Source organism: Geotrypetes seraphini, chromosome 1 (genome assembly GCF_902459505.1).
Source record: "Geotrypetes seraphini chromosome 1, aGeoSer1.1, whole genome shotgun sequence".
Taxonomy (NCBI): Eukaryota; Metazoa; Chordata; class Amphibia; order Gymnophiona; family Dermophiidae; genus Geotrypetes; species Geotrypetes seraphini.
Window position 1 is genome coordinate 142,845,940 of NC_047084.1, and position 24,123 is coordinate 142,870,062.

Sequence of the window (24,123 nt, forward strand, 5' to 3'; positions counted from 1 at the left end):
CTATATATATAAAATCGGATGTATGTATGTATGTGCCGCGATCACGCAAAAACGGCTTGACCGATTTGAACGAAACTTGGTAGGCAGATCCCTCACTACCCGGGATGATATGTTCTGGGGGTCTCGCGGCCCACCTGCACACGTGGGCAGAGCTACAAACAGATAATCGGATTTCACCCATTCATGTCAATGGAAAAAATATAAAGAGCTGCCAACGCAAAAACGGCTTGCCCGATTTGAACGAAACTTGGTATGCCGATCCCTCACTACCTGGGGTGATATGTTCTGGGGGTCTCACGGCCCACCTGCACATGTGGGCGGAGCTACAAACATAAAATCATATTTCACCCATTCATGTCAATGGAAAAAATGTAAAAAGCTGCCATTCTCACAGTAATTCACAAACGGCTTGACCGATTTGAACGAAACTTGGTATGCAGATCCCTCACTACCTGGGGTGATATGTTCTGGGGGTCTCGCGGCCCTCCTGCACACATGGGCGGAGCTACAAACGGAAAATCGGATTTCACCCATTCATTTCAATGGAAAAAATGTAAAAAGCTGCCATTCTCACTGTGACCAATTTGGACGAAACTTGGTATGCAGATCCCTCACTACCTGGGGTGATATGTTCTGGGGGTCTCGCGGCCCTCCTGCACACGTGGGCGGAGCTACAAACAGAAAATCAGATTTCACCCATTCAAGTCAATGGAAAAAATGTAAAAAGCTGTGGGACCGATTTGAACGAAAATTGGTATTCAGATCCCTCACTACCTGGGGTGATATGTTCTGGGGGTCTCGTGGCCCACCTGCACACGTGGGAAGGGTGGGTTCACCCAAGAATGTATATGTTCTTGCTCCTGGAGGTGAAACTAAAAATGTTGTTTATAATCAATTTTTGTGTTAGTTGAATTGTATTCATTTTGTCAAATATTTCACATTATACTTTGAATATTTTACTTTTTATAAAGCTGTAACAAAATTATTTCATTCTCCACTATAAAGTATCTTTATTTAAATCCATTTACAGTGTTATTGCTATAATTAAATACCCGTGCAACGCCGTGGCATCAGCTAGTATTCTATAAACGGTGCCTACCTTTGCCAGATGCGCAATTCTCTAATTGGCGCCATCGCACGATTGGCGCACGAATGAGAGGACACTTTTAAGGCAACTGCCAACCATGGTTCCATTTAGAGAATCCGGGCCATATTGGTTAAGATTTACCCAGACATGTCCTCTTTTTAGAGGACATGCCCTGGCGTCCAGATGGCTTTTTAAACCTCGGCACTTGGCCCGGGTTTTAAAAAGCTTCCAGCTTGCGCTGTCGTCGGGAGGGCGTCTGCGAATGCACAGATGTGGCGCCATCAAGTAATACACGCGCAGATGCCCTCCCCATGTGGCTGTGAGCGCTTGAGGGGGCTGGGGGGGGTGAGGCTGGAGCAGAATGGGGCATGATGTGGGCGGAATGAGACGGGACTTGGCGGAACTGGGCAGGCCTGGGGGCGGAGCCATTGGTCCGGATTTTGTCAACATAAAATCCGGTAACCCTAATATTGGTTAGCGCTCGGTGATGGAGCTGTCCTAGATATTCAGAACTGAACAAGCCAGGTTAAGGAGGGTTAAATGAATGGAAACTGTTCTGAGCACCCTGGAGAGAACGGTTTAGAAAACTGAATAAATAAATACCACGGCTTAGGGCTCCTTTTATCAAGCCGCGCTAGTGGTTTAACGCGGGTAATAGCGCGTGCTCAACCGTAGCCAGGGCGCGTGCTAGCTTCTGCCGCCTCCTCTTGAGCAGGCGGTAGTTTTTGGCCAGCGCAGGGGTTAACGCGTGATGATAAGTAGCGCGCGTTAACCCCGCTAGTGCGGCTTGATAAAAGGAGCCCTTAGTAAAAAAAGAGAGTGTTTATGGTGCACTTAACCAGCTATGTTTTAGTTGCTCTCCAAACTACAAAATGTTTATAAGGTAAATATATAAAAAAATTATTTGAATTGAATTAATATGAAGTACGTATGACACTCAACAAAATTTAGTTCTAACCCACTGGTGCCCTGAAACATGATTTTCGTTGCAGACATTGCTACATACAGGGCCGGATTTTCCTATAGGCTAACTAGGCTTCAGCCTAGGGCCTCAAGATCAAGAGGGGCCTACATTCAAATTTTGTTAGCAAAATTAAAATTACACTATTCTAAAAACAGTGAACGCTAAAACACTGAACCGAAAATAAGGAGAAATTCTACGCTTTGGGATTGGAACCGGCTCCGGCCGTAACGGGGCGCCGACTCGGCTTCTCCCTTTCTTTTTCTCGCCCTGGGAGAGGGAGGAGGATGGGGGAGGGAAAGACGTCAGTCCGGAAACAGCTGGGCAAAACCAAGCCCCGCGGGGAGAGAGGCAAAACGTGGATCCGTCAGGACAGGGCGGCCCAGACTGGCATCGGGGGTGGGGGGTTTCAGTGGAAGGGGAATGGAAGGCAGGCAGGCTGGCATCGGAGGGGGTGTGGGGGGGTTTAATGGAAGGCAGGCAGGCAGGATGGCATGGGGGGGTGTTCAATGGAAGGGGAATGGGAGGCAGGCAGGCATCGGAGGGGGGGTGAGGTGAGGAAGGACGCACTGGAGGCACTATGGACATAGGAAGGGGCAATGTTATGTGTTATGTTTGATTACTTATTGTTACAAGTACTATATATGGTGTTGAGAATAAATGTCCAAATAAGTGTTCTCGACTTTTTTTTTATTTTTTATCCGTGTCACATTTTTTATAAAGGTTAGTACCAATAACAACATGTTTCATTTAACATATTGATATATATCATAGTAATGATGTATTTTATTATCTCTCATGTAATTTACAAACTTAAAAATGGGAGGTGAAAGGGCCACATAAGTGGAATAGCCTAGGGCCTCTTTTCATCTAAATCCGACCCTGGCTACATATATTAGATTCTGCTGAGTTGAAGAACACATCCCCTCCCCCCCCCATAATCTATTTTCTATTTCTCCCTTTTTAATCTAAAAAAGAGCCCACCACATACATAAAGAGGTCATGGTCAGAATAAAAAAAACCATCAGCGGAAGCGGCAAAAATGAATCCTCTTAACCATCCATCACCTCAAGTCTGCGAAAGCTGACACATTTCTGTACCTCTTTCCAAAACAGAATTCAGTACTATCAACTGTGTTTTCCCCCTTTGACAGGTGTGGGACAGCTGCGCTGTGCTAATTGGAATTAGAAAGCTGAGCAGTAATTACAATGATTAACGTTCGCATTGCAGAATCAGTTTGGATTTCTCATTTGCAAGGCCTGAGAAATGATTGGCCAATAGCATCCCACGGGCAAAAGAAGAGGAAGGGAAAAGCTGGGCTGGGGAGGTCAGTCACGGAAAGTTCTAAACGTGCATTAATTAAATGCAGGGAAAGGTACGAGGTTTAAAGAGGATTTGCGGCGCTGCTTCAGAGTGGAAAAAAAATTACAGCTTGACAACTTTGGGCTCCTTTTACCAAGGTGCGCTAGCGTTTTTAGCGCACGCAGGATTTTAGCGCACGCTAAACCCGCGCTACGCTTCTAGAACTAACGCCAGCTCGACGCTGGCGTTAAGGTCTAGCGCACGCACGGCAATTTAGCACGCGTTAAGGCCCTAACGCACCTTTGTAAAAGGAGCCCTCTATGGCAAAAACTTTTGTTGATAAACAAATGGGGAGATAAGTCTACGAGTGTCTTGAGGGAATGCAGCCTGTTTTGGTCTAAAATACTACTGCAAACCCTTTTGACGTACATAATATTTACGTATCTACTCTTATAGCAGCCATAAAGCCGGTGTAAGTGCCGCCGTAAATATGGCAGGAATGTATGCAAATTACAGTGAGATGCATGCCTAAGCAGAATTCCTATGAATAGCTATACTGGGTCAGACCAGTGTCCTGCTCTCAGCACTGACCAATCCAGGTCACAAGTACCTGGCAGAAACCCAATCGGTAGCATTCCACGCTACCGATCCCAAGGCAAGTAGCGGCTTCTCTCCATGTCTGTAACAGAGTAGACACCGAAGAGGGAGTGGAAAATATGAAAAAGGATCTGCAAAAGTTAGAGGAATGGTCTAATGCCTGGCAACTAAAATTCAATGCAAAGAAATGCAGAGTAATGCATTTGGGGATTAATAATAGGAAGGAACCGTATATGCTGGGAGGAGAGAAGCTGATATGCACGGACGGGGAGAGGGACCTTGGGGTGATAGTGTCCGAAGATCTAAAGGCGAAAAAACAGTGTGACAAGGCAGTGGCTGCTGCCAGAAGGATTCTGGGCTGTATAAAGAGAGGCGTAGTCAGTAGAAGGAAGAAGGTGTTGATGCCCCTGTACAGGTCATTGGTGAGGCCCCACTTGGAGTATTGTGTTCAGTTTTGGAGACCGTATCTGGCGAAAGACGTAAGAAGACTTGAGGCGGTCCAGAGGAGGGCGACGAAAATGATAGGAGGCTTGCGCCAGAAGACGTATGAGGAGAGACTGGAAGCCCTGAATATGTATACCCTAGAGGAAAGGAGAGACAGGGGAGATATGATTCAGACGTTCCAATACTTAAAGGGTATTAACGTAGAACAAAATCTTTTCCAGAGAAAGGAAAATGGTAAAACCAGAGGACATAATTTGAGGTTGAGGGGTGGTAGATTCAGGGGCAATGTTAGGAAATTCTACTTTACGGAGAGGGTGGTGGATGCCTGGAATGCGCTCCCGAGAGAGGTGGTGGAGAGTAAAACTGTGACTGAGTTCAAAGAAGCGTGGGATGAACACAGAAGATTTAGAATCAGAAAATAATATTAAAGATTGAACTAGGCCAGTTACTGGGCAGACTTGTACGGTCTGTGTCTGTGCATAGCCGTTTGGAGGAGGATGGGCAGGGGAGGGCTTCAATGGCTGGGAGGGTGTAGATGTGCTGGAGTAAGTCTTAACAGAGATTTCGGCAGTTGGAACCCAAGCATAGTACCGGGTAAAGCTTTGGATTCTCGCCCAGAAATAGCTAAGAAGAAAAAAAAAAAAAAATTTAAATTGAATCAGGTTGGGCAGACTGGATGGACCATTCGGGTCTTTATCTGCCGTCATCTACTATGTTACTATGTTACTATGTTACAATAGCAAACTATGGACTGTTCCTCCAGGAACTTGCCCAAATCTTTTTTAAACCCAACTACATTAACCACAGGTACCACATCCTCTAGCAATGAGTTCCAGAGCTTAGCTATTCTTTTGAGTGAAAAAAGTATCTCCTCCTATTTGTTTTAAAAGTATCTCCGTGTAATTTCTTTGAGTGTCCCCTCGTCTTTGCACTTTTGGATAGAAGAAGAAATCGATCCACTTTTACCCATTCTACACCACTCTGGATTTTGTAGACTTCAATCACATCTCCGTTCAGCCTACTCATATTGTCTTGTTTGCTCTTCTTTGAATCTTTTCTAACCCTGCTAAGTGCGCTGATGCTGCTCCAACATTCATAGGAATTCTACCGTGGCTTGGCGGGGGGGGGGGGGGGGGGGGAGGGAGGGGGAGGGAGGGGAGGAAGATAGGACTGACTGTCCTATTTTTGTGGTTAACCTGGCTGGTTCAGTTCTGAATATCTAGCACAGCTACATCCCCGAGTGCTAACCAATATGGCTCGGATTCTCTATACGGCACCATTGTCTGTGGCTGCGTTAAAAGCAGCCGTCGATTGCACTAACCAACTTGACATGAAGGATGGTTAGAGGATATGTTCCTCCCTGTGCATAATGTCTTTCAAATACCCGATGGTAAGCGAGGTTAGTATTTACAGAATAGTGATTAGGGTAATTATTTGTACATTCACAGTAAGTCTGATGGCATTAGACAACATAGGGGAACATTGGACAGGAGAACATTAGATGGTCTACAGGCTATTTGTCCAAGGTGGCCTTATACATTAAGGATACACCATGACTATGGGCAGTTAGAGTCTTAAGCCTGAGGTATGTGCTGATTGGCAAACAAGATTGTTTTCACAGTTTTTCGGAATGGAATTAAGCTGTTGATTGTTCTGACGGGAAGAGGGAGCCAATTCCATAGTTTAGTCACGTTATGGGAATATGATAGTTTACGAGCCATTTCCAAGTGGAGACGGTTCGCTGGTGGAATGTGCAGCCGAAGTTCTTGTTGGGACTGGAGCAGCCTTGTTGGATGGTAAATGGGAAGCTTTTGCATCATATAGTGGGGTGTCATGGCATGGAATCGCTTGAAGGCTATCACCAACAGTTTGAAGATAGCTCACTTCTTTATTGGAAGCCAATGCACTTCATTCAGTGAGAAGAGATGCGGTCAAAAGGGCTGAGGTTTTTCAGCAGTCTCACAGTGGCATTTTGAATTCTCTGTAATCAATGTTGATCTTTGTCCAGTAGACCAGCAACCAGGTAATTGCAGTAGTCCAAGCATGACAACACAAAGGCATACAGTAACGGGTAAAGTCTGCTTCAGAGAAATATTGTCAGAGAAGTTTCAGTAGCTGCAGGTAGTAGAAGGAAGAGGGCACCACTTTAGAGATTTAAGCTAATAGGGACAGACTAGTATCTAATACCATATTCAGGCTACATACCTGGCCTTTGGTTTGAGAATGGTTTTATCCCAGGTAAGGGAGAGGCAAGTAAATTGATATGCATCTCTGTGAACCCACAATAGCTCTGTTTGAATGAGTTTAGTTGAAGTTTGTTAGTTGTCATCCAGGCTTTGAGCTTGTCCAGACAGGACCTTAGTTTATCCAGTCCTGAGATGTCCTGAGATGTACCCAGCAGGACATACAACTGAATATTGCCTACGAATGAGTGGATGTGAATTCCATGGTTCAAGGCAATTGAGATGGCCGGTCTAACGTTAAAAAGCAGCAGAGATATTAACGCTCCTTGAGGTACACTCTACTTTGAGATTCTTGGCTTCAAGAGGTGAGAGTTCATGAGGACACTCTGCTGTCTTTGAGTCAGAAAAGACCTGAACCAGGACAGTGTCACGCTTCTAATCCTGATCTTAGTTAATCTAGATCAGTGGTTCCCAACCCTGTCCTGGAGGACCACCAGGCCAGTCGGGTTTTCAGGCTAGCCCTAATGAATATGCATGAGAGATATTTGCATATAATGGAAGTGACAGGCGTGCAAATCTCCTCCATGCATATTCATTAGGGCTGTCCTGAAAACCCGATTGGACTGGTGGTCCTCCAGAACAGGGTTGGGAACCACTGATCTAGATAACATGATATTGAGATCTAATGTGTTGAAGGCTGCAGGATGTTTTGGACAGATTAAGTACAACAATGACAGTTCAAGTGACCAAGGCCTCCTTTTACGAAACTACGATAGCAGTTTCTAGCGCGGGGAGCCGCGCTGCTCCTGACGCTCATAGAGTTCCTTTGAGCATCAGGAACAGCGCAGGCCTCTGCCCTAGAAACTGCTATCACAGTTTCATAAAAGAGGAGGCAAGTCTTCTGTTCTCTTGTTGGTTTGGTTCATGCCATTGGTGCTTGACCATTAACAAAACATAGCAAGTGGCCCCCTTACTGCCACCTGTATTTGTCAGTGGTGAGGGAGCATGTGCTAATCCCGTGTTAATCAGATAGCGTGTGGCAATGCTGATGCAGGCTATGGCTCTTCTGTGTTTACCACTAGAACAGGGGTGTCAAAGTTCCTCCTCGGGCCGCAATCCAGTCGGGTTTTCAGGATTTCCCCAATGAATATACATGAGGTCTATTTGCATGCACTGCTTTAATCGTATGCTAATAGATCTCATGCATATTCATTGGGGAAAACCCGACTGGATTGCGGCCCTCAAGGAGGGACTTTGACATCCCTGCACTAGAAGAAAAACATGGCGGCCTGCATTTTCATGTTAAAACTCTACAACTGCAAAGAATATTCTATAGCAGCCTACCATGAATAACATTAGTTAAGCGCAGTGGCGTTGCGAGGGTAAGAGGCGCCCCTTCTCTTCCCCGTATCTCTAGTTTGTTCACCTCCTTTTGTAATTTATACCCAAAATGTGAGCTTTTTTCTCTTTTGCTAGGCTTTCACCCAAAGGTCTGTTCTATTGTAAAGCTATTGTCAGGAAACTGGGACCCAGAACCTCTGATCTCCCTTCACAAGCAATGTTTCCCCCACAATACAGAAACATAGAAACATAGAAGATGACGGCAGAAAAGGGCTACAGCCCATCAAGTCTGCCCACTCTGCTTACCCACCCCCTGTCTATGCCCTAATGACCCAATTTTCTTATCTTGACCCTCGTAGGGATCCCACATGGGTATCCCATTTATTCTTAAAGTCTGGCACGCTGTCTGCCTCGATCACCTGCACTGGAAGCTTGTTCCAATGATCAACCACTCTCTCTGTGAAGAAATACTTTCTGGTGTCTGCGGCAGCCACTCTCTCCTCCTCTCTCTATTGGCTAAGGCTCTTAACATTTGCATCTCCTCTTCCTATAGGCTAAGGCTCTTTACACCTGCATTGTGATGTCATAGAACTTTCTGATTATAGAAACATGATGGCAGATAAAGGCCAAATGACCCATCATAGAAACATAGAAACATAGAAGATGAGGGCAGAAAAGGGCTACAGCCCATCAAGTCTGCCCACTCTGCTTACCCACCCCCTGTCTATGCCCTAATGACCCAATTTCCTTATCTTGACCCTCGTAGGGATCCCACATGGGTATCCCATTTATTCTTAAAGTCTGGCACGCTGTCTGCCTCGATCACCTGCACTGGAAGCTTGTTCCAATGACAACGGAAACCAGAAATGAACTTAAATAATCAAATTGGTTTATTGAAATAATTAATTTAACAATTACAAAAAAGAGTTGAATTAGTGCAGCAAGTTAATATATAAACTAGAGGGAAACAAATGAATTACAGCTTTTGATCACAGTTTTTTAAACCCTTGCAAGGTAGCTAGCTCTTACCCTATGTTCTCCTCACCTACAGATGAAACTGGTTCCTCAATAATTATGACTCTATTCTTTAAATTAGATCAAAGAAAAAAAAAAATATATATATATATATTGTCACGAACCTAGCCCTAGAGCTGGGCTCGTGCCAAGCTTTACTAGTGCAAAAGCTAGTCCATTGGTTCAAAGGGCTAACCAGGGAGATAAGGTTAATCCCAGTAGAAGGGAAATGCTGAACTTCTCCTTTAACCCTGAAGCAAACAAACAGCAGGGGGTGGAGGGTGTAGAGAGAAACAGCTTAGAACAGCCTCTGAGTCATGCCTCTTCCTCTACTGTTCCCCAGCTGAAGGTCATAAGCAGGAAACCAGTCAAGCCTAAGCAGGCAGTGCAACTAACTCCTCCTCCTGTGAGAACAGGGCGTGGGCGTCTCTGCAATTTAGAGGCTGCTCTCAGAAGGAGAAAGTTAGTCTTCCTTGAGCCAGCTACAGGAGAGGGCTCACCTGAGGCAGTGCTTCATTCCCAGGATATTGAAATGCTTGAAGCAGATACTGACCTGGGGCTCAGCCAGCAAGCAGTTCCAGAGCCGATGGAATGTTCCCAACCAGATGAACTGACTGAGGATACCAGCATGGATTTAAGCTAAGTAGCTGGGCTGAGTGATTACCAATGTAGCAGTATTGCTCTGACTGTTTGTTTCTTAAAACAAGTTCTTTTGGGATTGTTTATGTCTGGTGCTGCTGTACTATGCTGAAGCAAGAAAAAAGGAAAAAAAAAACGTTTTTGTTTTTCAACTTTAAAGAGTCATGAAAGCATGAAGTTGATATATTTTTCTGCTGAAGAATATAACTGAGGGAAGTGAAGCAAGTGTGGGGAGAATTCACTAACAACTAGGTTGGGTTAGTGGGGCCAGTCTTGGCATTCTGTTTTCAGAAAGTTTAATAGTGAATTCACTTGCTCCCCTCCCCCATTAGCTTTCCTGAGCTGATTGGGGGACCAAGCCGGTCTAATCTGAAGGCTTGAACTCAGCACCATAAGGAGTGCTATCAGGAAGCTTGTTGTCCTGGTGAATTGGAAAGGCAGCAGCAATTTTGGACTTTCATTTGCTGACTTGGACAATATTAACTTTTGAGTTTGGTTAGAATTTTGGACTTTCCTGAATGAAGGTGTGGGCTGTGCTATACCTTTTTGTAGCAGCCACATATTTGAGTTTTTTGTTGGACTTACTTTATAGTGTGGAGTCTGAACTGGTTGCAAGCAGACTCACATGCCAGTGCTCAATAAATCGTTTGAACGAATACCAGGAACTGATTTTTTTGTTTTGCTTTATTCCTTGTATGGAGAAGGGTCCAGCAGGACTTCCTACCTTTAGGAAGCACGTCGGAGTGGAGGCAAAAGTGAACAGAGTCCAGCCCCATTAAGCATATAGTGCTGGGCATTTTTGTTACAATATAGAAAGAGAGAGAGAGAGAGTACCCCAAACTGGAAAAGCTCGCGCACCCAGTATAGGAAGGAGGACCAAACCAGGAGAATCCCCAAAAGGCAGCAGCCCCACATTCCTCTCGAAATAGACTTTCATCCATAAAATTTACACCATGTAACCTGAGCCACAAAGTCACTTTTGATTCATTCGCAGGGATACCTGGCAGTATCAGTGCAATGTGGATGAGCAGCATCAGATAAGAGTCATCAGGCTTGGTGAGTCTTGGCAATCTCTCCGTAATATCTTGGATGGTGGTACCAGACAGACAGCATACCTGATCATCATGTCTGGTATGCAGATTGACACTTTTGTACCACTAAGAAGGGAATCATCAACCACCACTACCTTACACCTCCTAGTGGTCATGGATTCAGCAATTTGGGGGATTTCAAGCTTTGGTCCTTTTTCTCCCTTGGATGCTCTCATTTTCTCCTCTTCCAGGGCAGCATACTGGTTCTTCAGTTCAAAGGCGGGTGGAGTCACAGTATCAATCTTGCAGGGTTCCGTAAACTGAGTCCAGCTGTCTTCCCTCAGTACTGCCTCTTCTTCCCCACTGCTAGAAATCTTTGACACCTCATGAACCATTTCATCGATGTACCTCTCATTCTCACAGATGCTTCTCAGTCTTGCCATCTCCTCTCTCAGTTCCTGTACTTCCTTCATGAGGGATTCAAGCTGAAATAGGCATCATAGCAACTGTCCTGAACTGGTTCAAGGATTTCCTCCAAAACAGACATGCCGTGAGTTTCCGTAGTCTCTCGAGACTATGACGGGAACTCCCCACAGCCATTTCCTTTTGGCGATCTACACGGGGCAGGAGCGTAGGAAGAACGCTCCTACCTCGAAAGCCCGCTAGACCACCAGGTAAGGCCAGGATGCCGAGGGGAAGGCTAAACAGTGGGGTTTTTTTCTTTTTTTCCCCCTCCCCAAAAATCGCGAATATGTGAAATCGCGATTGCCGAAACTGCAAATGGGGAGGGGGAAGTGTAGATAGGGGAAAATGCTTGAATACCTGATTGTAAACCGCTTAGATAACTTTGATAGGTGGCATAGAAATAGCTAAAATAAAATAAAGAAACTTCTGGGAAGTGGCCCAAGCTGCCTTCCCTCCCTTTCAATCTGAATTCCCCCTCCCCAAAGACAAGTAAAACCCATAGAACATTCTCATACCTGTCCTCCACCCTTTGTAAGCCTTAGGAGGACCTATAAGCGCTGTCCTCAAAATTGCTGCTGAGGTCTCACACAAATACATTGTAACCCAGAGAAACCTAGAAACATGATGGCAGATAAAGGCCAAATAGCCTATCCATAGCATTCACTATCTCTTCCTATCCCTAAGAGATCCCATATGCTTGTCTCACACTTTCTTGAATTCAGACATAGTCTTTGTCTCCACCACCTCTAACGGGAGACTATTCTTCATCCGATGCTCTCTCATTCTGGAGCTTCCTTTTAAATGAAAGAGACTTGTCTCATGCGCATTTATGCCATGTAGGTATTTAAATATCTCTATCTTATCTCCTCTCTCCTGCCTTTCCTCCAAAGTATATATATTGAGATATTTAAGTCTGTCTCCATACGTCTTATGATGAAGACCACCAACAATTTTAATAGCCATCATCTGGACCAATTCCATCCTGTTTATATCTTTTTGAAGATTGGTCTCCAGAATTGTACACAGTATTCTAAATGAGGTCTCACCATAGAGTCTTATACAGTACAGGGGCATCAATACCTCTTTTTTCCTACTGGCCAGGCCTCTCCCTATGCATCCTAGTATCGTTCTAACTTTTGCCATCATCCTTTCAGCCTGTTTGGCCACCTTAAGATCATCACATCCTATCACACCCAAGTCCCGCTTCTCTTTCGTGCACAAAAGTTCTTCACCCCCTATTATTGCAGTCGGAATGCATGACCTTGCAGTTCTTAGCATTAAATATCAGCTGCCAAATTCCAGACCATTCTTCGAGACTTCGAGTCCTTCCTCGTGTTATTCACACCATCAGAATTGTCCATTCTATTGCAGATTTTGGTATCATCCGCAAAGAGGCAAATCTTATCAGTCAACCCTACAGCAGTTTCACTTACAAAAACGTTAAGAAAAGGCCCAAGAACCTAATCTTGTGGCACGCCACTGGTAACATCCTTTTCTTCAGAGCGATCGCCATTGGCCACTACCCTCTGTCGCCTTCCATGCAACCACTTCCTGACCCAGCCTGCCCCAAGCCCATCCTGAAGGCACTCCGTTCATTTATTAGAAGCCTGTGTGGAACACTGTCAAAGATTTTGCTAGAATCTAAATACACCAGATCTAGTGCACACCCTCTATCTAATTCCTGGTTACCCAAAGAAATTGATCCGATTTGTCTGATAAGACCTGTCTCTAGTAAATCCGTGTTGCCTCCAGTACTGTAATCCACTGGATTCTAGAAACTGGACTATACTCTGTTTTAAAAGTGTTTCCAATAATTTACTTACCACAGAAGTCAGACTTACCAGCCAGTAGTTCCCTACAAGTACACAATACGGTATTGCTAGCAGGAGATACACTGTGTTAATAATAATAATCATAATTATTTTCTTTTTATAACCAAAAAAATGGTTATAGGCAGTTTACAACAAATAAGCACAAGTCATACAGTGGAGAGTAATTTTAAAAGGAAAAAAAAACAATTCAAAACAAAATACAATAAATTAGAATTGGTCCTACAGTAGAAAATATGATTTAAAAGAAAAATGCAATTTAAAAGAATGGTTCTAAGCAGATTACAACAAATAAGACCCGACCATACAGTAAAAACACAATTTAAAAGAAGATACTTTGCATGACGGAAACATGACGGAAATTATTAAATGAAACAACCAGTTAGGGTACAAATTTTTCAAACAGTTGGGTCTTCAATAGTTTTCTAAAATCAAGATAAGAAGAGGACCCTAGCATAATTTTACCGAACCAATCGTTCAATTTGGCAGCTTGAAAAGAGAGCGTTCTCTCCAGAAATCTGTGGTAACAACATAATTTAGCGGAAGGAAATGTAAACGGACAAACTCTGCCTGTGACCTCATCTGGGTGGGTATCCAGGTGACAAGCCAAAAATTGAGCAAATTAAGCATCCTTAAGAACATAAGAACTGCCGCTGCTGGGTCCATTGTGCCAAGCAGTCCGCTCCCGCGGCGGCCCTGAGGTCAAAGACCAGCGCCCTAACTGAGACCTAGCCTTACCTGCGTAAGTTCCGGCTCAGCAGGAACTTGTCTAACTTTGTCTCGAATCCCTGGAGGGTGTTTTCTCCTATAACAGCCCCCGGAAGAGCGTTGCAATCTTGGTGGAATCCTCTGATGCCACAAGCTCAGTCTTATTATTCTTTCAGAAAATTGTTGATAAATTTGTTACTTGAAAAATATTGTGAAATTCTATTGTAACTCGATTATTACAGTTGTACCATAAGATGTGTATGTTCGCTGTTTGTGCAGTCCTCTTGATGAAAACCGCCTAGAACTAATGTGGTGTGGCGGTATGCAAGAATAAAGTTATTATTATTATTAATTAACAGAATAAAGATTAATTAAGAACTGATGTTTTAAGGGAATTATCGGCCTCTTTTCCAAAGCCGCACTAGCGGCTGTGCTGTGCTAACGGCCCCGAAGCCCATAGAGATTTAAAGGGCTTCACCGCTGTTGCCGAGCGGTTTGGTTGGAATTTTTCCTACCATAATCACAAGATAGGGAAGTAAAACCTCATTAGTATATCTGGCCCTAAATTTGTCTCTTATTGCTTATCATTTTTTTATTATTATTGGTGAAATATAGACCTAAAGTTTCAGGTCTATTTCGTTTTGAAATGTTCATGTTTCTTAGCCACTATTCATGGGGAAGGGGTAAAACGCGGACCTCGCGGATCTAAAACCGCACGTCCTTAAAAATCTGAGGTCCGTGCCACTTGTAGATAGTTTCTGGCTCTGACAGACCTCGATGACAATTTAGCGCTGTCATTTTTATGACAAGAAATATAGACCTGATTTAAAAAAAAAAAAAATGTATTCCAGATTCTTGGTGTTCAACTCTTATAGGAAAATAAAAGCTGTTTTCATGCTTTTTTTTTCTTTTTCTTGTAGTCTTATAGAGATGGATTGTACCTGCCAAGCCGTCACTGCAGAGCTCTGCTGCACTTAAACAGATATAATATCCGAGATGACAACATTTGGAAAGTTCTTAAAAGGAAAGTTTTGTCAAAGAAAGGAGATGCATTAATGCAATCTCGAAACACATTGCAGGGAGAGAACTTTTCAGAGAGAGATGGCGAAATTGTTACTCAACTTACTTCGGAATAATTTGCAACTCTGCCCTTCTTTAGCGAGAAAGCAGAAATACAGCGCCGAGGGACTGAGCACGTAAAATGAATATTTCCCCATTTTGCACCTCTGGGTAAATATAAATCCGTGATAAAGCAGGACAAGCTGGTAAGCAGTAGGAGGTCTCCTTAGCATATATGTATTTTTTGAAGCTTTTTAGGCTTTTTTATCGCAGGTGCCCTACCATGTCCGATAGCATGAGGCAGGACCTGCTTTTACTGGAACATTGGTCCACAACCTGGCAGCTGGGCTTCAATGCGAAAAAATGCAAGGTCATGCAACAATGTAACAATAATCCGTGTAAGACATACACACTGAATGGTGAAACCTTGTCCAGGACTACAGCAGAGCGGGATTTGGGGGTGATCATTAGTGGAGACATGAAATCAGCCAATCAAGTGGAGAAGGCTTCATCCAAGGCTAGACAAATGCTGGGATGTATCCTTAGAGGCTTTGTTAGCCGGAAGCCAGAGGTCATTATGCCGTTGTACAGAAGCATGGTGAGACCTCATCTGAAGTACTGTGTTCAATTTTGGAGGCCGCACTACCGCAAGGATGTGCTGAGAGTTGAGTCGGTTCAGCGAATGGCCACCAGGATGATCCTGGGGCTCAAGGATCTCTCGTATGAAAACAGGCTGCACAAGTTGCGGCTATACTCTCTCGAGGAACGTAGGGAGAGGGGAGATATGATAGAGACATTTAAGTACATCACTGGTCGCATAGAGGTGGAAGATGACGTTTTCCTTCTAAAAGGACCCTCGTCCACAAGGGGACATCCGTTGAAAATCAGGGGGGGGAAATTTCATGGGGATACCAGGAAGTACTTCTTCACTGAAAGAGTGGTGGACCATTGGAACGAGTTCCCGGAGCAGGTGATCGTAGCCAGCAGCATACAAGATTTTAAGAATAAATGGGATGCCCACGTCGGATCCCTACGAGGGTAGCATAGAGGAGGGCAGCTTGGGTACGAGTGATAGAGTGTAGATTAGGGGAGGGCTGTTGGAGTGGGCAGACTTGATGGGCTATGGCCCTTTTCTGCCGTCATTTTCTATGTTTCTATGTTACCAGCGCCTAATTGAGAAACACCATTTAAAATGGCGAAAACTGGTAGAAATAAAGCGCCTGCCAGTGCCTAAATAAAACACACCAGAACTGTGCCTACATAGGTGCTTTTCGGTGCTTAATGCCACTATGGGCATGGCTATTATCAGAACTGGTGTTAGACGCCATAAAGCACCTACTTAGACACGATTCACAACATAGATAGGCGCTGGAAATACAGGCCTGGAAAACCTATCTTTCACAAAGGCCCGATTCGCTATAAGATGCCGTCACGTTATTGGCACGCGATCAGAAGACGCTTTTTTATTGGCACCCTATAGAGAAAGCACACCGGGCTTCTTAGACGAGCCTTTGCAGATTAAGGGCTAGATTCACTAACCCGCCTGATCTTGACCGATCCGTGTCCGATCCGGGTAGGTCCAATGGATTCTTCAACCAGTAATATTCAAATGGGGGCGATCGGAGGAACGCCCCCATCTGCCGGCACAGATCGCTAGCGCTGTTAGAATTCCTAAGGGCGTTGGAGCTCATACCACCGCGCCCGGTGATAACAAAGCCTAACGTGGATTCATAAAAGGGGGCTCAGAGAAGTACTTAATTGCATGCTAACTGGTTAGTACAACAGATAAACTCATTAACTAGACCATAGTGCTAAGTTCCTCACCAAAGCATGTATAGTCAATTAGATTCAAACAGTTTTTATTGATGCAAATATCATCAAATACAACATCAAAGCACATCAATAATGCATCAACTATTATAATATAATATACATAATAAATGACAAATTCCAATTTCAATAAACCCCCACTTTATCTATATGTGTTTGAACCTTTACCGTCCCTCTCCACACCCATCCTACCCCACCCAATAGTACTCTCTACCCAATGATACTCTCTTCATTTAACTAAATAAAAACCCAATTAAGAGATCCAACTTAAAATCGCACTACGGCCCTTAGGATGCAAATCTTGCAAATTTTTAATCCCAAATTTGTATAATTAACATCTTTCACTTTCTTATAATTCCAGCATCTCTAGCTTCCCAAATGGCCAACTGATGTAATTGGTTCCGCCAATGCCAAAACCTCGGAGGATCAGGGATCGTCCAATATTGTAGTATACATTTTCTAGCCAAGAGACTCATTTTCCTACACAACGTCCTATTTCCTTTAGGTAAATGGCCAAGAGCTTCTGGTTGTTTATGTTTAGTATAGTTGATTAGTGTATCTCGGATGTTTATCTCTCTTATAGCATGTATAGTTAATTAATTAATTAATCAATTCAATTTTCTATACTGTTCTATTCAGGTACTGAAGCATTTTCCCCTGAATGTCCTTATGAGTTAAAATGCACAGCGTCAGCATCTATGAGACAAACATGGTTATTTTTATTGCATAGAATTCTTTGGATCCCAGTTCGGTTGCAAAAATTAGATAGTTTTAGATCAAATAGATGCTGGCACTGTCATACTAAATAGAAACCACAAACAGAAGCAAAAAAAAAGGTCTGATGGACCTTCAAAGTAACTAACTTCTGTCTCGAGCACTGGACTACCAATCATATGTCATATAAATAATATAATTGGAAAAAGGAGGGAGTCTCAGTGTGAAGGACCAGCGAAAGGAGAAAAACATCTCCAGCACTCAGATGCTAAGGTGAAGGTCTAATAACCTCCACCTGCACACCATCATCGAATCCCTCCTGTGTGCACCCACCAACCAAAATAAAAAATAGGGTGAAATAAAGTGAAATTCACCAGTGATAATAATAGATTACATATTCACAGTGCTGAAACAGAGAAAAATACTTTGAAGGTCCCCTCAGCTGACTCCCAGAATCAAAAAAGAAAACTTAGCTTGCAGGCATGGTCCGTAGATGAAAAACAAAGGCACTGTAAACTGCCAAGTCAGATGAAATTCAGGAGTAGGTCCAACCAGCCCGGTTTCTGGGACTCTAGGTCCCTTCCTCAGGAACCTGTAACTTTGGACGGACAGCATTTATTCAGCCAGGAGCGGCAAATAAAGCAAACAAGCCAGCCTGGAGAGAGGGACTGACATAGGGACTTTAGATCATCTGTTATTTTTTTGTCCTCTAATATTTGGTTTTTTGGAAGTCAATTTGGGGACAAATAAATATAGTCTTAGAATCAGATATTCCATTAACATATGAAGCAATAATCTGTGGTATTATTTTACATGTTAAACCTCCCCTTGATAAATTTAAAAGCCGTCTTTTCTTGATTTTAACTGGAATTGCGGTTCAAATGATCACAACAAACTGGAAAAATCATGACAGGTTAAATTATACATTTTGGTGGACAAATGTATGTAATACATATAAATATGAGAAAATGAACGCAGAATGTTTAGGGTTTAGTGTTTTATTTAACAAAATATGAAGTCCGTTGGCTTTATTTGCTGTTTCACATTCAAAGATAATATGTTCCCTTCTGAGTTTTTTCATTACACATCTGGGATGGGATGGGGGGAGGGGAGGGAAAGGTACTGAAAAATGGATATTAAAATTTCATATTAAAGATGTTTAGTATTGTTAATATTAATAATTGATGGAAGGGGGTTGGGTATAGTTATGATTCTATAATATTATTGTTTGAGATAGTGTATTCTTTGTTATATTTTGTTATTTTCAATCTAAATGTGTTACACTATAATAACTAAATAAAATAATAAAAATGTTTAAAAAAAAATATATGGGTTCTCAATCTATCTACCGTAATGTACCTGGGCCAATGAGGGGATTAAGTGATTTGCCTAAGGTCACAAGGACTATGGGCGGAATGGGATGGGGCCACACATCCTCTTTTTTTCTTTGTATGTGCTTCAGAAACACTAGTAATTGCTAGGTTTATTAAATGTGCATGCACTAGGTGCAATTCTATAAGGTAGCACCTATGTGCTATAGGACGTAGCTGCAAGAGGGGGGGGGGGGGTTGGCTCCCATGCCAACTTTTGCTAGTCACAGCACACAGATTCCATTGTAGGTTTAGTGCCCAGTCCATGGCATTAAAGCACCAATTGTAGTTGACTAGCTCCGCCCCCAGCCCTGCCCCATTATGCCCACGTCCTGCCCCCCAGCCCCAGCATGCGCAGATGCCTTCCCAACAGGGTCCCAAAGAAGAAGCTTTTCCAAAACACTGACAAAGTGCCGGGATTTGAAAAGCCGTCCGGATGCCTGGGCATGCCCTCAAAATGAAGACATGTCCGGCCTCTACTTTTCAACTTATTCATAGGGGACCTGACTCAGGGGCTTCAAGGTAAAATAACACTATTTGCCGACGACGCCAAATTATGTAACGTAGTGAGCAGCTCCAATTTACACGATAGAATGACACAGGACCTGTTTTTGTTGGAACATTGGTCTTCGACCTGGCAGCTAGGCTTCAACGCCAAGAAATTGTAAGGTCATGCACCTCGGCAGTAGAAACCCGTGCAGAACTTACACCTTAAATGGTGAGACCTTAGCTAGGACTGTGACAGAAAGAGATTTGGGAGTGACTATCAGTGCAGACATGAAAGCTGCCAATCAAGTGGAGAAGGCTTCATCTAAGGCAAGACAAATGTTGGGTTGCGTCCGCAGAAGTTTCGTCAGCCGGAAGCCTGAGGTCATCATGCCGTTGTACAGAACCATGATGAGACCACATCTGGAATACTGTGTGCAATTCTGGAGGCCACATTACCGTAAAGATGTGCTAAGAGCAGAGTCGGTTCAGCGGATGGCCACCAGGATGGTCTCGGGGCTCAAGGATCTCTCATACGAAGAGAGGCTGAACAAATTGCGGCTCTACTCTCTCGAGGAACGCAGAGAGAGGGGAGACATGATTGAGACGTTCAAATATATCACCGGGCATATCAAAGTGGAAGAAGATATTTTCCTTCTCCAGGGACCCTCAGCCACAAGAGGGCATCCGCTTAAACTCAGGGGCGAGAAATTTCATGGTGACACCAGAAAGTACTTCTTCACTGAAAGAGTAGTTGAACATTGGAAAAAGCTTCCGATACAGGTGATCGAGGCCAACAGCGTGCCAGATTTTAAGGGTAAATGGGATGCCCATGTGGGATCCCTGAGAGGGTGAATGTAAGGATGGGTCATTTGGAGCGGGGGCCCTAGAGCAGACTTAGGGGGTGGGTCTGTGGAGTGGGCAGACTTGATGGGCTATAGCCCTTATCTGCCGTCATTTTTCTATGTTTCTATGTTAACCCTACCAATGCATAGAACTACTGCCACTATGGGCAGTGTGGCCTAGCGGTCAGATGTCCTCCTTTTAGAGGACATGTTTTGGCATCCGGACGGCTTTTCAAAACCCGGCACTTTTGTCTGGGTTTTGAAAAGCTTCCGGCCAGAAGCGACGTCGGAACGGCGTCCGCCCGTGCGCGGATGCAAGTCGGTGACATCATGCGCCTGCGTGCGTGCGTGTGATGTCACCATGTCACGTCAGCGCAAGCGCAGATGCCCTCCCGACAAGTGAACAGGTTGAGGGGGCGGGGCCAGGATGGAAAGGGGCGGAATCGAGCGGGCCTGGGGGCGGGGCCATTAGTTCCGGAAAATCTGGTAACCCTACAAACAGGGCAAAAATACCTAACAGTACCCGATTGCTACTTAATGTATGGTAAACCACTTTGGACGAATCTCTTCATGAAAAGGCATTCATTACGTTGTTGACAATCGTCATCCCTCTTCTCTGATTTATCTTTAACCTGTTGGCTTTGACGACTCTTTTTTTTTTTTTTTTTTACAAGATCAAGCACATTACATTAGTGATTTCTATTCCGCCGTTACTTTGCGGTTCAAGGCGGATTACAAAAAGGATCCATCTGGCCATTTCCAGAGGAATTATAGAATAGTTAGGGAGTCGTCAACTTGGTTCATAGGGATGAGGTGGTTCTTGTGGCGTTAGGTTGTTTTAGAGCAGAGATCTCAAAGTCCCTCCTTGAGGGCCGCAATCCAGTCGGGTTTTCAGGATTTCCCCCATGAATAGGCATTGAAAGCAACGCATGCAAATAGATCTCATGCATATTCATGGGGGAAATCCTGAAAACCCGACTGGATTGCGGCCTTCAAGGAGGGACTTTGAGACCCCTGTTTTAGAGAGTGGGGAGGCGTTAGGTTGGTTTCGATTGTTGGCTATCAGGGATTTTTTTAAATAGTATGGTTTTTATTTATTTTCTAAATGTTCTGTAGTCAGGGGTCGTTATCAGCAAAGTAGAGACTTGGCGGTCTAATCTCGCTGCTTGTGTGGCCAGGCACATCCACGCTTCTCATATGTTCACACGTATTGGTACCTCCCTTTTTCTCTACAACTCCCTATTTCCACTTTTTTTTTTCTTTCTCAGGAACCTTTTTCTCTTTTCCACTGCTTTGACCCACATCATGAACCCCTACCAAACTGAACTGCTTTTTAAATGTATCTTTTTTTAAGTTGATGTTTGAACATTGAATCATAGAATTCGCTATTATAAGACATTGCACATCAGGCGTGATTATTATTATTTTAATTAGTTAGTTATTTTGACTCACTAGTGCACTCAAGGTCCAAGGATGTTTCATGCTTAATTACCCTGTTGGGTGCTTACAGCTCGCTACTCGAAATACAGGCTGTCCTGACTTACGAGTCGTGAATACTGAGGTCCTTAACATATCTATATATATAAAATCGGAGGTATGTATGTGTGTATGTATGTATGTGTGTGTGTGTGTATGTGCCGCGATCACGCAAAAACGGCTTGACCGATTTGAACGATACTTGGTATGCTGATCCCTCACTACCTGGGATGATATGTTCTGGGGGTCTCGCGGCCCACCTGCACACGTGGGCGGAGCTACAAACATAAAATCGGATTTCACCCATTCATGTCAATGGAAAAAAATGTAAAAACCTGCCATTCTCACTGTAATTCAAAACCGGCTTGACCGATTTGACCAAAACTTGGTATGCAGATCCCTCACTACCTGGGGTGATATGTTCTGGGGGTCTCGCGGCCCTCCTGCACACGTGGGCGGAGCTACAAACAGAAAATCAGATTTCACCCATTCATGTCAATGGAAAAAATGTAAACAGCTGCCATTCTCACAGTAATTCCAACTATAAAACACTTTCTATGACACTATAACCACTAGGGACATCGTTTCTATTCTACCACGGACACCATACATATAGAGTTTGTATGTTCTAACTGTGTTTGTAACTGTTTCCTTCATGCACCCCAGTTCATAATGTTATTACATTACATGAGTACTCACATATGCTGAACTAGGAACACAGGTTCCATTCTGAACCGGGAAAAAACTGCATGGAGTTTCTTTTCAACCTGAGTTTCCACATATTGAGTTGTTTAAATCAATACTGAAACTTTTGGATGCCACTTATTCCAACAGATCTTCCTTTTCAGTTTAAGAGATTGCAAATTCCAGTGAGACTTGCATTCTCTATCACAATCAACAAATCACAGGGACAGACTATTACATACTGTGGAGTGGATTTAAGATCCCCCTGTTTTTCCCATGGACAATTCTATGTTGCTTGCTCAAGGGTGGGTTCACCCAAGAATTTATATGTTCTTGCTCCTGGAGGTGAAACTAAAATTGTTGTTTATAATCAAGTTTTGTGTTAGTTGTATTGTATTCATTTTGTCAAATATTTCACATTATAATTTGATTATTGTACTTTTTATAAAGCTGTAAAAAAATAATTTCATTCACCACTATAAAGTATCTTTATTTCAATCCATTTACTGTGTTATTGGTATAATTAAATACCCGTGCAACGCCAGGGCATCAGCTAGTCACTTATATTTGGGGGTTTATTATTGGGGGGTTTTCCCCTTTCGTGTTGAGTTATAGCATCATTCCTAGGGCTCCTTTTACTAAGGGGTCCTTTTATCAAGGCGCGGTAGGGGTTTAAAGCGCGGAATACCACGCGTTAAACCGCATGCCGCACTAGTCGCTAATGCCTCCATTGACCAGGTGCTAGTTTTTTTGCTTGCTGCGGGGGTTAGCGCGTGATGAAATGTCCGAAGCGCTAACCCCGTTAGCGTGGCTTGATAAAAGGACCCCTAAATGTTGCGCGGCTTGATAAAAGGACCCCTAAGCTGTGCTAGTGGTTTTAGCGCACGCTACAATACCAAACGCGCTAGACGCTAACACCTCCATTGAGCTGGCATTAGTTTTATTGCCTGCCGCGGGGGTTAGCGCATGATGAAATGTCTGACGCGCTAACCCCGTTAGCGCAGCTTGATAAAAGGACCCCTAAGCTGAGCTAGCGGTTTTAGCGCACGCTACAATACCGCACGCGCTAGACGCTAACGCCTCCTTTGAGCTGGCGTTAGTTTTTTTGCTTGCCGCAGGGGTTAGGGCGTGATGAAATGTCGCGCGGCTTGATAAAAGGACCCCTAAGCTGCGCTAGCGGTTTTAGCACACGCTACAATACCACACACGCTAGACGCTAACACCTCCATTGTGCTGGCGTTAGTATTTCAACATATTGCGGGAGTTAGCACGCACTAATCTGCAGCGCGCGCTAAAAACGCTACTGCAGCTTAGTAAAAGGAGCCCCTCGTGTGACAATATATATTGTAAGAAGTATTTTCTTTTGAAAAAAGGTTAAGTAAGGACAAAACGAAAATCCAACAAATTTGCAGTAAAAATACGATGAAAAAAAGACAAAGGAAGGGACTGCGGACCGATGCACAAGACGCAGGCAAAGTTTATTTTAAACTAACAAACAGATTGCTGCGTCCAAACAGACCACTTTATATGAAATATGGTCCGTGTTTTGAACAATGCGTCTTCTTCAGGGGTCCCGAAAAGTGGTGGCAACAAGGAACACGCAACAAATATACCTGATCTGTGTGTTGTATACGTAGGCGGCTATGATGTACCGTATTTGTTGCGTGTCCCTTGTTGGCACTACTTTTTGGGATCCCCCGAAGAAGACGCGTTGCTTGAAACACGGACCATGTTGGCTCCCATATTTCATAAATTGGTCTGTTTGGACGCAACAATCTGTTTGTTAATCTAATCTAATCTTTGGTTTATAGACCGGGTCATCTCCCAGTAGAACTCGACTCAGTTCACATAGCAGAAAACATAGGAGAAGGAAGAACTAATTAAAAACTAAAGTACATAAGAAAAGCATAAGAAAAATAACTATAATATTATCAATTTGTTGAGGCTGTAGTTAAGCCATTAAAAATTGCGAGCACAAGAATGTTTTCAGGAATTTACGAAATAATTGCAGCTGGCCTAAAAGCCTAATGGAGTCAGGGAGTTCATTCCAGAACAGAG